An 11,405-nucleotide genomic window follows, 5' to 3' on the forward strand; every position below is an offset into this window, starting at 1 on the left:
ATTTTGAAATTTAAATTCCCCCTTAAATTATAACCCCCCTCTCGTGTGCTGAACAATTTTTGAATGCTTCCATGGCACCCACCTGTTCTCAATTAGCCTGTTCACCTGTGGGATGTTCCAAACAAGTTTTTGATGAGCATCCCTCAACTTTCTCAGTCTTTTTTGCCACTTGTGCCAGCTTTTTTGAAACATGTTGCAGGCATCAAATTCCAAATGAGCTAATATTTGCAAAACAAATAACAAAGTTTACCAGTTCGAACGTTAAGTATCTTGTCTTTGCAGTTTATTCAATTGAGTATAAGTTGAAAAGGATTTGCAAATCATTGTATTCTGTTTGTATTTATGATTTACACAACGTGCCAACTTCACTAGTTTTGGGTTTTGTACTTGTGAAAAAGGTAAGCGTACAGCCCTGCTGTACAGGTGGGCAAACATTTTACTCTAGTTTTAACAAATTTGGATGGATTTCTTTTTGGAGCAACATTTATTGGATTATTTTTAGTCGCATTCACGAGTAAATTTGTCGCACCGTACAGCCCTGCTTTTAAAGTATATATTTTATATGTATTTGCTCATGAGTTATATTCTAAAAGCCTTGTTATATGAAGTCAAGTCAGTACATATCAGATTTAGAAATAGTGTGTGCTTTGCTTGTGTTCTTTTCTGTGCTCTTCTTTCGATAAGTTATTGTTTGATTTGATTGTCATCCAAATATCATTACTAATTTTTACTGATCTCCAAAATGTTTTTTTTGACAGCTTCGGTTAAAATTTACTTGACGTCACGATGTGCTGTGTCATAGTATTGCTTAATACAGTATTTGCCATTCTCCCTGGCCAAGTATTAGCTGTTAATTACAAGAGGTCACAACCCTCCAGTCATACTTGAAGAATTCACACTTAAATATCGAGTTGATGGAACTAATATTATCCCCATCCATCAGCGTCTCGTCTCAGTGACTGGAACAATGAACGCTGCTGCCAGCCTAATTCCGTGCCGCTCCCGTCCCCCACTGTCAGCTGCATCAATCTTAAATGTCGCTCATCAGCCAACAGAGGCAGTGCTAACCTGCGATGTTGACGCAGAGCCTTCACTCAAGTCGGATATCTTTTATTCTTCTTGACATCAGGCTCTCTGCTGTGTTGGTTTTTCATTGCTTATTGGTACGTTTTTGTAATTTGTCATCAGTGCATCATCTTTTCCAAAACAAGCTCTGTCGGTATTATGGCAGTGGTGTGCCAAGCTGTGTCTGGCCTAACATAACCAGAAATCATGATCGTAATTAAAGATAAATGTATTTTTTTATTTACAAACCCCGTTTCCATATGAGTTGGTAAATTGTGTTAAATGTAAATATAAACGGAATACAATGATTTGCAAATCATTTTCAACCCATATTCAGTTGAATATGCTACAAAGACAACATATTTACTGATAATTTGTGTTTTTTTTGCAACTAATCATTAACTTTAGAATTTGATGCCAGCAACACGTGACAAAAAAGTTGGGAAAGGTGGCAATAAATACTGATAAAGTTGAGGAATGCTCATCAAACACTTATTTGGAACATCCCACAGGTGTGCAGGCTAATTGGGAACAGGTGGGTGCCATGATTGGGTATAAAAACAGCGTCCAAAAAAATGCTCAGTCTTTCACAAGAAAGGATGGGGCGAGGTACACCCCTTTGTCCACAACTGCGTGAGCAAATAGTCAAACAGTTTAAGAACAACGTTTCTGAAAGTGCAATTGCAAGAAATTTAGGGATTTCAACATCTACGGTCCATAATATCATCAAAAGGTTCAGAGAATCTGGAGAAATCACTCCACGTAAGCGGCATGGCCAGAAACCAACATTGAATGACCGTGACCTTTGATCCCTCAGACGGCACTGTATCAAAAACCGACATCAATCTCTAAAGGATATCACCACATGGGCTCAGGAACACTTCAGAAAACCACTGTCACTAAATACAGTTGGTCGCTACATCTGTAAGTGCAAGTTAAAGCTCTACTATGCAAAGCGAAAACCATTTATCAACAACATCCAGAAACGCTGCTGGCTTATCTGGGCCCGAGATCATCTAAGATGGACTGATGCAAAGTGTAAAAGGGTTCTGTGGTCTGACGAGTCCACATTTCAAATTGTTTTTGGAAATATTCAACATCGTGTCATCCGGACCAAAGGGGAAGCGAACCATCCAGACTGTTATCGACGCAAAGTTGAAAAGCCAGTATCTGTGATGGTATGGGGGTGCATTAAGCCCAAGGCATGGGTAACTTACACATCTGTGAAGGCGCCATTAATGCTGAAAGGTACATACAGGTTTTGGAACAACATATGCTGCCATCTAAGCGCCGTCTTTTTCATGCTGCTGCTTATTTCAGCAAGACAATGCCAAGCCACATTCAGCACATGTTACAACAGTGTGGCTTCGTAAAAAAAGAGTGCGGGTACTTTCCTAGCCCGCCTGCAGTCCAGACCTGTCTCCCATCGAAAATGTGTGGCGCATTATGAAGCGTAAAATACGACAGCGGAGACCCCAGACTGTTGAACGACTAAAGCTCTACATAAAACAAGAATGGGAAAGAATTCCACTTTCAAAGCTTCAACAATTAGTTTCCTCAGTTTCCAATCGTTTATTGAGTGTTGTTAAAAGAAAAGGTGATGTAACACAGTGGTGAATATTCCTTTCCCAACTACTTTGGCACGTGTTGCAGCCATGAAATTCTTAGTTAATTATTATTTGTAAAAAAAAAAAATAAAGTTTATGAGTTTGAACATCAAATATCTTGTCTTTGTAGTGCATTCAATTGAATATGGGTTGAAAAGGATTTGCAAATCATTGTATTCCGTTTATATTTACAAAATTTCCCAACTCATATGGAAATGGGGTTTGTACTTTCCCTAAATATCTAAAAGTATTCATATTCTCTGCATGTCATATTATGCTCCTTCCAGCTCTGTTGTTTTTAGGTTATAGAGTTTTTATCCAATCAGAATCCAGCTATCTTATGTTGCCATGCTGTACCAAATCTGCCAGGGGCCTTCAGAATGTCAGTGAACGGGGACATACAGTTGATAGACAGTTGCAATAGCCAATCAGATCACAAGTTGTTGTCAGTAAGGCCTTCTAACTGACCTAAGGCAGATACATGTTGTGATGTAATGAGCTAGGTAACGTAATAACTCCATTACCCAGCATGCCACAGTAGTGAAGAGCATGCGCAGTAGCCCCGTATAGGTTGAATGTAGCCATGAGCAGGCTGTGGAGTAAACTGTAAGAAGTCAACCAACACGCCCCGTCTGCATCTTTTATGATTCGACAAGACAACGCATATGTTTGCAAGGTCATTTTCAAGAAGGATATTTAAAGAGAAACTACATCTTGTGAGACCATGTCGGCCAACTCCGGAAGCTCGAAAGGGTGCTACAAATTGTGAGTCATGATAATTTGTTTACCGTATTTTTTGGACTATAAGTCGCAGTTTTTTTCATAGTTTGGCCGGGGGTGCGACTTATACTCAGGAGCGACTTATGTGTGAAATTATTAACACATTACCGTAAAATATCAAATAATATTATTTAGCTCATTCACGTAAGAGACTAGACGTATAAGATTTTATCGGATTTAGTGATTACGAGTGACAGATAGTTTGGTAAACGTATAGCATGTTCTATATGTTGTAGTTATTTGAATGACTCTTACCATAATATGTTACGTTAACATACAAGGCACGTTCTCAGTTGGTTATTTATGCCTCATATAACGTACACTTATTCAGTCTTTATTTATTTTAAATTGCCTTTCAAATGTCTATTCTTGGTGTTGGGTTTTATCAAATCAATTTCCCCAAAAAATGCGACTTATACTCCAGTGCAACTTATATATGTTTTTTTCCTTCATTGTTATGCATTTTCGGCAGGTGCGACTTATACTCCGAAAAATACGGTATTTATTTTTTCTCGTTTAATATGTTTTTTGCAATTTTAATTTTGACAAATAAGCCGAATGCAGCTGAGATAGGCTCTAGCACCCCCTGCGAACCCAAAAAGTGACAAGCGATAGAAAAATGGATGGATGGATGGATCTTTTAGATGCTGATGCGTTTTAATTGTTTTTTTAAATGCGCCAGAAAATAACCCGTTTTGTACATTGTTGATGTGTTTCAATGGACGGTAGTGCGTAAATGTATTCCTGTATAGTATTTCTTCAGCAATGGTCATGTGGTAACATCAATGATGGTATTTTGAGAGGTAATCATTGGACACAGGACATCACTGAAGGTCTAGGTGGGAAACGCACGGCCCACCACTGCATTATGAGTGTAGCAAAATCATCTGTTACTGTAAAAAGAAACGGATCGTCGCAATATAGCTGAACTTTTCCACCGGTATACTTTGCAGATCAGTGAAAATATCTTGTAAAAGTTAAAAAAAACGTTGCCTTTATAATTGACGGTGGGGAGTCGCCGATGAATAAAAATGTATTTTAAAGACAAAGAAATGAGTTTATGCACAGACCATTATTGAGCTACATTCCGAAGCTTTACTCTTGCAATGTTGGTCACATGTGTGCTGTCTGGTAACTTTACAGCTCCTCAGAGAAACCCCACGTCCTAAACTCAGCCTGAGTTTATCCTGCTCTGATGTTGTTTGTGCTCGCTCACATGTGTGAGAGAAAAGGGGGAAAAAAAGATGTCACATGAATATAGTTTTCATCATCTTCCTTTCCATTCACATACACAAGAATCTGGGAACCAGGCGGCCTGTGGCATCACTGTAAGCTGAGGGGACTTTTGAGGTCTGTTTTTATCAACGACCGGATATCACCAACATGTCTGCGTGATTATCCGCCAACTGCACGACTAAAGTGAAATCGCACGGTGGTACCGTTCACTTGGACACAGTCTGGTTCGATCTGGCTTCTTGTCTCCACCGCGGTGTGTTGACAATAGCTGCATCGGCAACATTAAATAGTGGGATGCTGCAACAAAGGAGATGAAAGGAATACCGTAAACAAAGACCACAATGGAGGTCATTAAGCATTCTTGTCTTCTTTCTTCTTGGTGTGTGGTATTTCCTGTTTTCCTCATTCCATTTTTGTTGCCATACAGTTGTGGCATTCTGTCTACTAATCAATCAATGTGTGTGTCGACTAACATTTCATGACTGAATATGCTACAGTAGGGAAGGGATTCATATGGCCCTATTCCTGGGTGGATCTCACATGAGAGGAAAAGGGGGGGGGGGGTTAATCATTTTGCAACGCAGTCTGCTGAAAATGATGGAAAGTGCAACTCTTCATGGCAAGTGATGCTTTGGTCAAAGTTGGAATTGCTACAAAACACATTTTAAGATATTCAACACTCTGATGCCATCTGGCGACAAAAGTGGATAGTGCACACCCTTAAAGGCCTGCTGAAATGCGATTTTCTTATTTAAACGGGGATAGCAGGTCCATTCTATGTGTCATACTTGATCATTTTGCGATTTTGCCATATTTTTGCTGAAAGGATTTAGTAGAGAACATCGACGATAAAGTTAGCAACTTTTGGTCGCTCATAAAAAAAGCCTTGCCTGTACCGGAAGTAGCAGACGGGTAGCGTATCATCACAGGTTGTGGAGCTCCTCACATCCGCACATTGTTTACAACCATGGCCACCAGCAGCGAGAGCGATTCGTACCGAGAAAGCGACGATTTCCCCATTAATTTGAGCGAGGATGAAAGATTTGTGGATGAGGAAAGTGAGAGTGAAGGACTAGAGGGCAGTGGGAGCAATTCAGATAGGGAAGATGCTGTGAGAAGCGGGTGGGACCTGATATTCAGCTGGGAATGACTAAAACAGTAAATAAACACAAGACATATATATACTCTATTAGCCACAACACAACCAGGCTTATATTTAATATGCCACAAATTAATCCCGCATAACAAACACCTGCCCCCTCCCGTCCATACAACCCGCCAATACAACTCAAACACCTGCACAACACACTCAATCCCACAGCCCAAAGTACCGTTCACCTCCCCAAAGTTCATACAGCACATATATTTCCCCAAAGTCCCCAAAGTTACGTACGTGACATGCACATAGCGGCACGCACGTACGGGCAAGCGATCAAATGTTTGGAAGCCGCAGCTGCATGCGTACTCACGGTACCGCGTCTGCGTATCCAACTCAAAGTCCTCCTGGTAAGAGTCTCTGTTGTCCCAGTTCTCCACAGGCCAATGGTAAAGCTTGACTGTCATATTTCGGGAATGTAAACAATGAAACACCGGCTGTGTTATCCGGCACAACAGTCAGGGGGTGCATTCTACGGCGGAGTTGCGTTATCCGGCACAACACTTGCCGCAATACACCGCTTCCCACCTACAGCTTTCTTCTTTGCTGTCTCCATTGTTCATTGAACAAATTGCAAAAGATTCACCAACACAGATGTCCAGAATACTGTGGAATTTTGTGATGAAAACAGACGACTTAATAGTTGGCCACCATGCTGTCCCAAAATGTCCTCTCCAATCCGTGATGTCACGCGCAGGCGTCATCATACTGAGACGTTTTCAGCCGGATATTTTGCGCAAAATTTAAAATTGCACTTTAGTAAGCTAACCCGGCCGTATTGGCATGTGTTGCAATGTTAAGATTTCATCATTGATATTTAAACTATCAGATTGCGTGGTCGGTAGTAGTGGGTTTCAGTAGGCCTTTAATTCTTCACATTTCATGTGTCAGGTAATCTGTATATCTACAAACCTTAAAATGTTACTATTACAGTCTTCTTTCTTTTCCCCCTATTCAAAAATGTTGAAATGAGATAAACCGTAGCAGGCTTAGCTCTCATGGTAACATCAGATATACCGTAGATAATGTCGATATCCCAGAATGGGCAGATGCTCGCCTAAAAATGTGTTCAGTTATATAATTAGACAGGAATCACAGTTTTCTCCTCAATGTGCAGGTTTTTTTCACACCATCATTGGTAAACAAAAAATGTTGACGTTTCACAGCTTACTATTTTTAAAAACATCGTCAGATAATTGTTAGGTAGAGTAGCCACAAATTGCACTCACGTAAGAGTATTGTTACTCTAGAGTAGGGCTGCAACTAACAACTAATTTGATAATCGATTAATCTGTCAATTATTACTTCGATTAATCGATTAATAATCGGATAAAAGAGACAAACTACATTTCTATCCTTTCCAGTATTTTATTGGGGGAAAAAACAGCATACTGGCACCATACTTATTTTGATTATTGTTTCTCAGCTGTTTGTAAATGTTGCAGTTTATAGATAAAGGTGTATAAAAAAAAAATTTAAATTTAAAAAAAAAGTAGCCTCTGCGCATGCGCATAGCGTAGATCCAACGAATCGATGATGACTAAATTAATCGCCAACTATTTTTATAATCAATTTTAATCGATTTAATCGATTAGTTGTTGCAGCCCTACTCTAGAGTAGTGCGATTCTAGTATAAGTAAAATGTATTCATCTAAATCATTTATTCAATAAGTATTCAGTGCATAGCTACTTAAAGTACTGAGCAACTGGTGAGTAACTTCCGAATGATTTAGTAGCTATTTTTTAATAGTATGTCCACTATAACTGTAGTTGGTGTGTGTTTGTGAGAGAGTGAGACAGAAAGACACTACTACAGCATGTACTACAAAATATACATGTTTTGCAGTCAATAATGATGTTACAACAGGGCTAATGTTATCATATGCACAACTAAAACATAAGAAAAAGTCAACAACTTACCACAACATATTTTCCCTAGTTGGAAGTAGTACACATTAACATCGCCTCATATGACATTATGTCACTTTTTAATGTGTGGAGTTTGAGTGCAGTCACGTGACTGCCAGGGTCTGTTTTATTGGTAAAAAGGATTTAAACATCACTAGTGCTGACATTGGATTGGCAAAAGAGAGTCATGTGACAGTTTTTGCTGGAAAAAGTATTTTAATGAGCCAAGATAATGTTTTTTTTTTCAGTAATCAATACAATGTAGTTATAATTATATGCTTTTACTTGTAATTTTATTGAATTGTGGACCCCAGGAAGACTAGTGGGTTGTTGAGGCAACCAGCTAATGGGGATCCTTAATAACAATCTAATCAAATCAAGTAATCAATAGATCAAAATATTGTCTGACTAAAAGAAAATTGAAAAGTAGTTATCAATAGATTGTGAATAAATACAATTAATACATACCGTATTTTTCGGAGTATAAGGCGCACCGGAGTATAAGTCGCACCTGCTGAAAATGCGTAATAAAAAAGGAAAAAAACATATATAAGTCGCACTGGAGCCCGGCCAAACTATGAAAAAAAACTGCGATTTATAGTCCGAAAAATGCGGTACATAAATGTAGCAATCATAATGAAACTCAAAGTAACAGAGTTCCTTCTTCACAAAAATAGCATACTTGCCAACCTTGAGACCTCCGATTTCGGGAGGTGGGAGGGCGTGGTTGGGGGCGTGGCTAAGAGGGGAGGAGTATATTTACAGCTAGAATTCACCAGGTCAAGTATTTCATATATATATATATATATATATATATATATATATATATATATATATATATATAAAATAAATATTTGAATTTACACATATACTTGTTGAGTTAAGGGTTGAATTGTCCATCCTTGTTCTATTCTCTGTCACTATTTTTCTAACCATGCCGAACACCCTCTCTGATGATGCATTGCTGTGTGGCACGCACAAAAGTGCTTTCATCAAATGCACTAGATGGCAGTATTGTCCTGTTTAAGAGTGTCACAACATTGCTGTTTACGGTAGACCAAAACGTGACTGCTGTTGTTGTGTGTTGTTACTGCGCTGGGAGGACGTTAATGAAACTGCCTAACAATAAACTCACATAAGGAACCAAGAACTCTCCCTCGATCATTCTACAGTTATAACGTCATTGGGCAGGCACACCGTTTATATTGTGGGAAAGCGGACTCAGGTCCGCATGGACCTGAGTCCGCCTGAATTTCGGGAGATTTTCGGGAGATAATTTGTCCCGGGAGGTTTTCGGGAGAGGCGCTGAATTTCGAGAGTCTCCCGGATTTTCCGGGAGGGTTGGCAAGTATGAAAATAGTCACGTAAAAATAAAAACATGTTACGTCAAAACTACTTTGACAAGTACAATTTATCTAAAAAAAAATACTTGGGTAAATATACAGAAGTAAATGTAGCACCTTACTACCCACCACTGTATACAGTGGAACCTCGATTGACGAACTTAATTGGTTCTTGAACATGGTTCGGAAACCGAAAAGTGTGTATAGTCAAGCAGAGTTACCTATAAGAATCACACTTTGATATAATGTATAAATATACATAATATACTGTGTCTATATATATATATATATATATATATATATATATATATATATATATAAAAAAAAAATATATATATATATATATATATATATATATATATAGCCATCCATCGATCCATCCATTTTCTACCGCTTGTCCCTCTCAGGGTTGCCTATCTCAGCTGCATTCAATCTATATATATATATATATATATATGTATATATATATATATATGTATATATATATATATATATATATATATATATATATATATGTATAATGGCTCAACAATATTTTTTGATCCAAACAACACATTACACCAAGCTTAAATGTCAACATATCTCAGCTGCATTCAATCTATATATATATATATATATATATATATATATATATATATATATATATATATATATATATATATATATATATATATATATGTATATATATATATATATATATATATATATATATATGTGTGTGTATATATATATATATAATGGCTCAACAATATTTCTTGATCCAAACAACACATTACAGCAAGCTTAAATGTCAACATGCACACACACACATCTTGTTGGGGCGCTCCAAAACGTTAACCACCATGTTGCTACAGTAAAAAACAGAAAAAAAGGAAAATCATTTTACTGTGCGTTTGTGAATATTTGTGGCATAGTTGAACACTCTGGGAGTATTGAAGTGATAACCGAGCCTTGGCTTCATGTAGTCACCGCTAATGTTAGTGTGAGGTAATCCTTCATCGGCTTGTGTCCCGGTAGTACTTTCCCCTTTGCTGTAACGAAGGTCCACTGTGGCATCTATTTCGGTCTCATCCCTATTAAAGACTTGCTGCGGAACAAATCCCCCTTCGCTGATAAAATATTCGCCTAATTGGCGAAAACGGTAGCTCTAAGTGGTTGTCTCGCAAGCTGAAGCTATACAACGAGACTGTGAGAGTTGGGACACATTTAAAGAGTTTGTGATCATACAAAGTGATATCTAAGACAGGGCTGACACAGCTCTGACCGGCACAAGGTACAACAATTGTGGAATTAAACTAGTCAGAAGTGCCGCTAGCAGTCGAAGCTCTTCCAAATGGTGACACCCAAGTGTAAACAAGATATAACGTAGGGAGCCCCGCCTCTTCAAAATGGCTTTGTTTGCGTGTACAAGAAGTGATGTCGTCAAAATGACAGCCTCCGATGGCTTCACGCGACATGCAAAATGACTGAATGAAGCGTTCTTACATTCAGACATGGTTCACACACCGAGGGGTATTTGGTCCGATGTACTTGTTCCTAAACTGAAAAGGTCGCAAATGGTGGCGTTCGCCCTGAGATCGGTAGGTCGTGAGCTCAAACCCCGGCCGAGTCATACCAAAGACTATAAAAATGGGACCCATTGCCTCCCTGCTTGGCACTCAGCATGAAGGGTTGGAATTGGGGGTTGAATCACCAAATGATTCCCGAGCGCGGCCACCGCTGCTGCTCACTGCTCCCCTCACCTTCCAGGCAGTGAACATGGGGATGAGTCAAATGCAGAGGGTAATTTCACCACACCTACACTGCAAAAACTGAAATCTAAGTAAGATTGAATATCTCAAATAAGGGTGATATTTGCTTATTTTCTGTCTGATAAGATCATTCTTCTCACTAAGCAGATTTTATGTTAGAGTGTTTTACTTGTTTTAAGGGTTTTGGTCCTAAATGATCTCAGTAATTACAGCTTGTTACTGAGATGTTATGACCTATATTGAGTAAAACATGCTTGAAACTAGAATATCAAGTGTTGCAAAGCTGTGTCATCAACACTCACAGGTATAAAACTACTTTTTTAAAGTAATAATTTCTTACTTCAATCATGAAAAAAAAAAAATCATGATGCCGAGCGCTAATCATTATGTCAAGATAATGGCACTAGCATTTACTTAATTTAAGAATATTTTTCAACATATTGAGCAAAAAGGTCTCTTTTTTTTTCTACCAAGAAAAGTGCATGTGTTATTCGTGAGAATATACTTTTTTTAAGGTATTTTGGGTTCATTGAGGTTAGCTAATTTTACTTGTTTTGGA

This window comes from Nerophis lumbriciformis, linkage group LG35 (assembly GCF_033978685.3).
Source record: "Nerophis lumbriciformis linkage group LG35, RoL_Nlum_v2.1, whole genome shotgun sequence".
Taxonomy (NCBI): Eukaryota; Metazoa; Chordata; class Actinopteri; order Syngnathiformes; family Syngnathidae; genus Nerophis; species Nerophis lumbriciformis.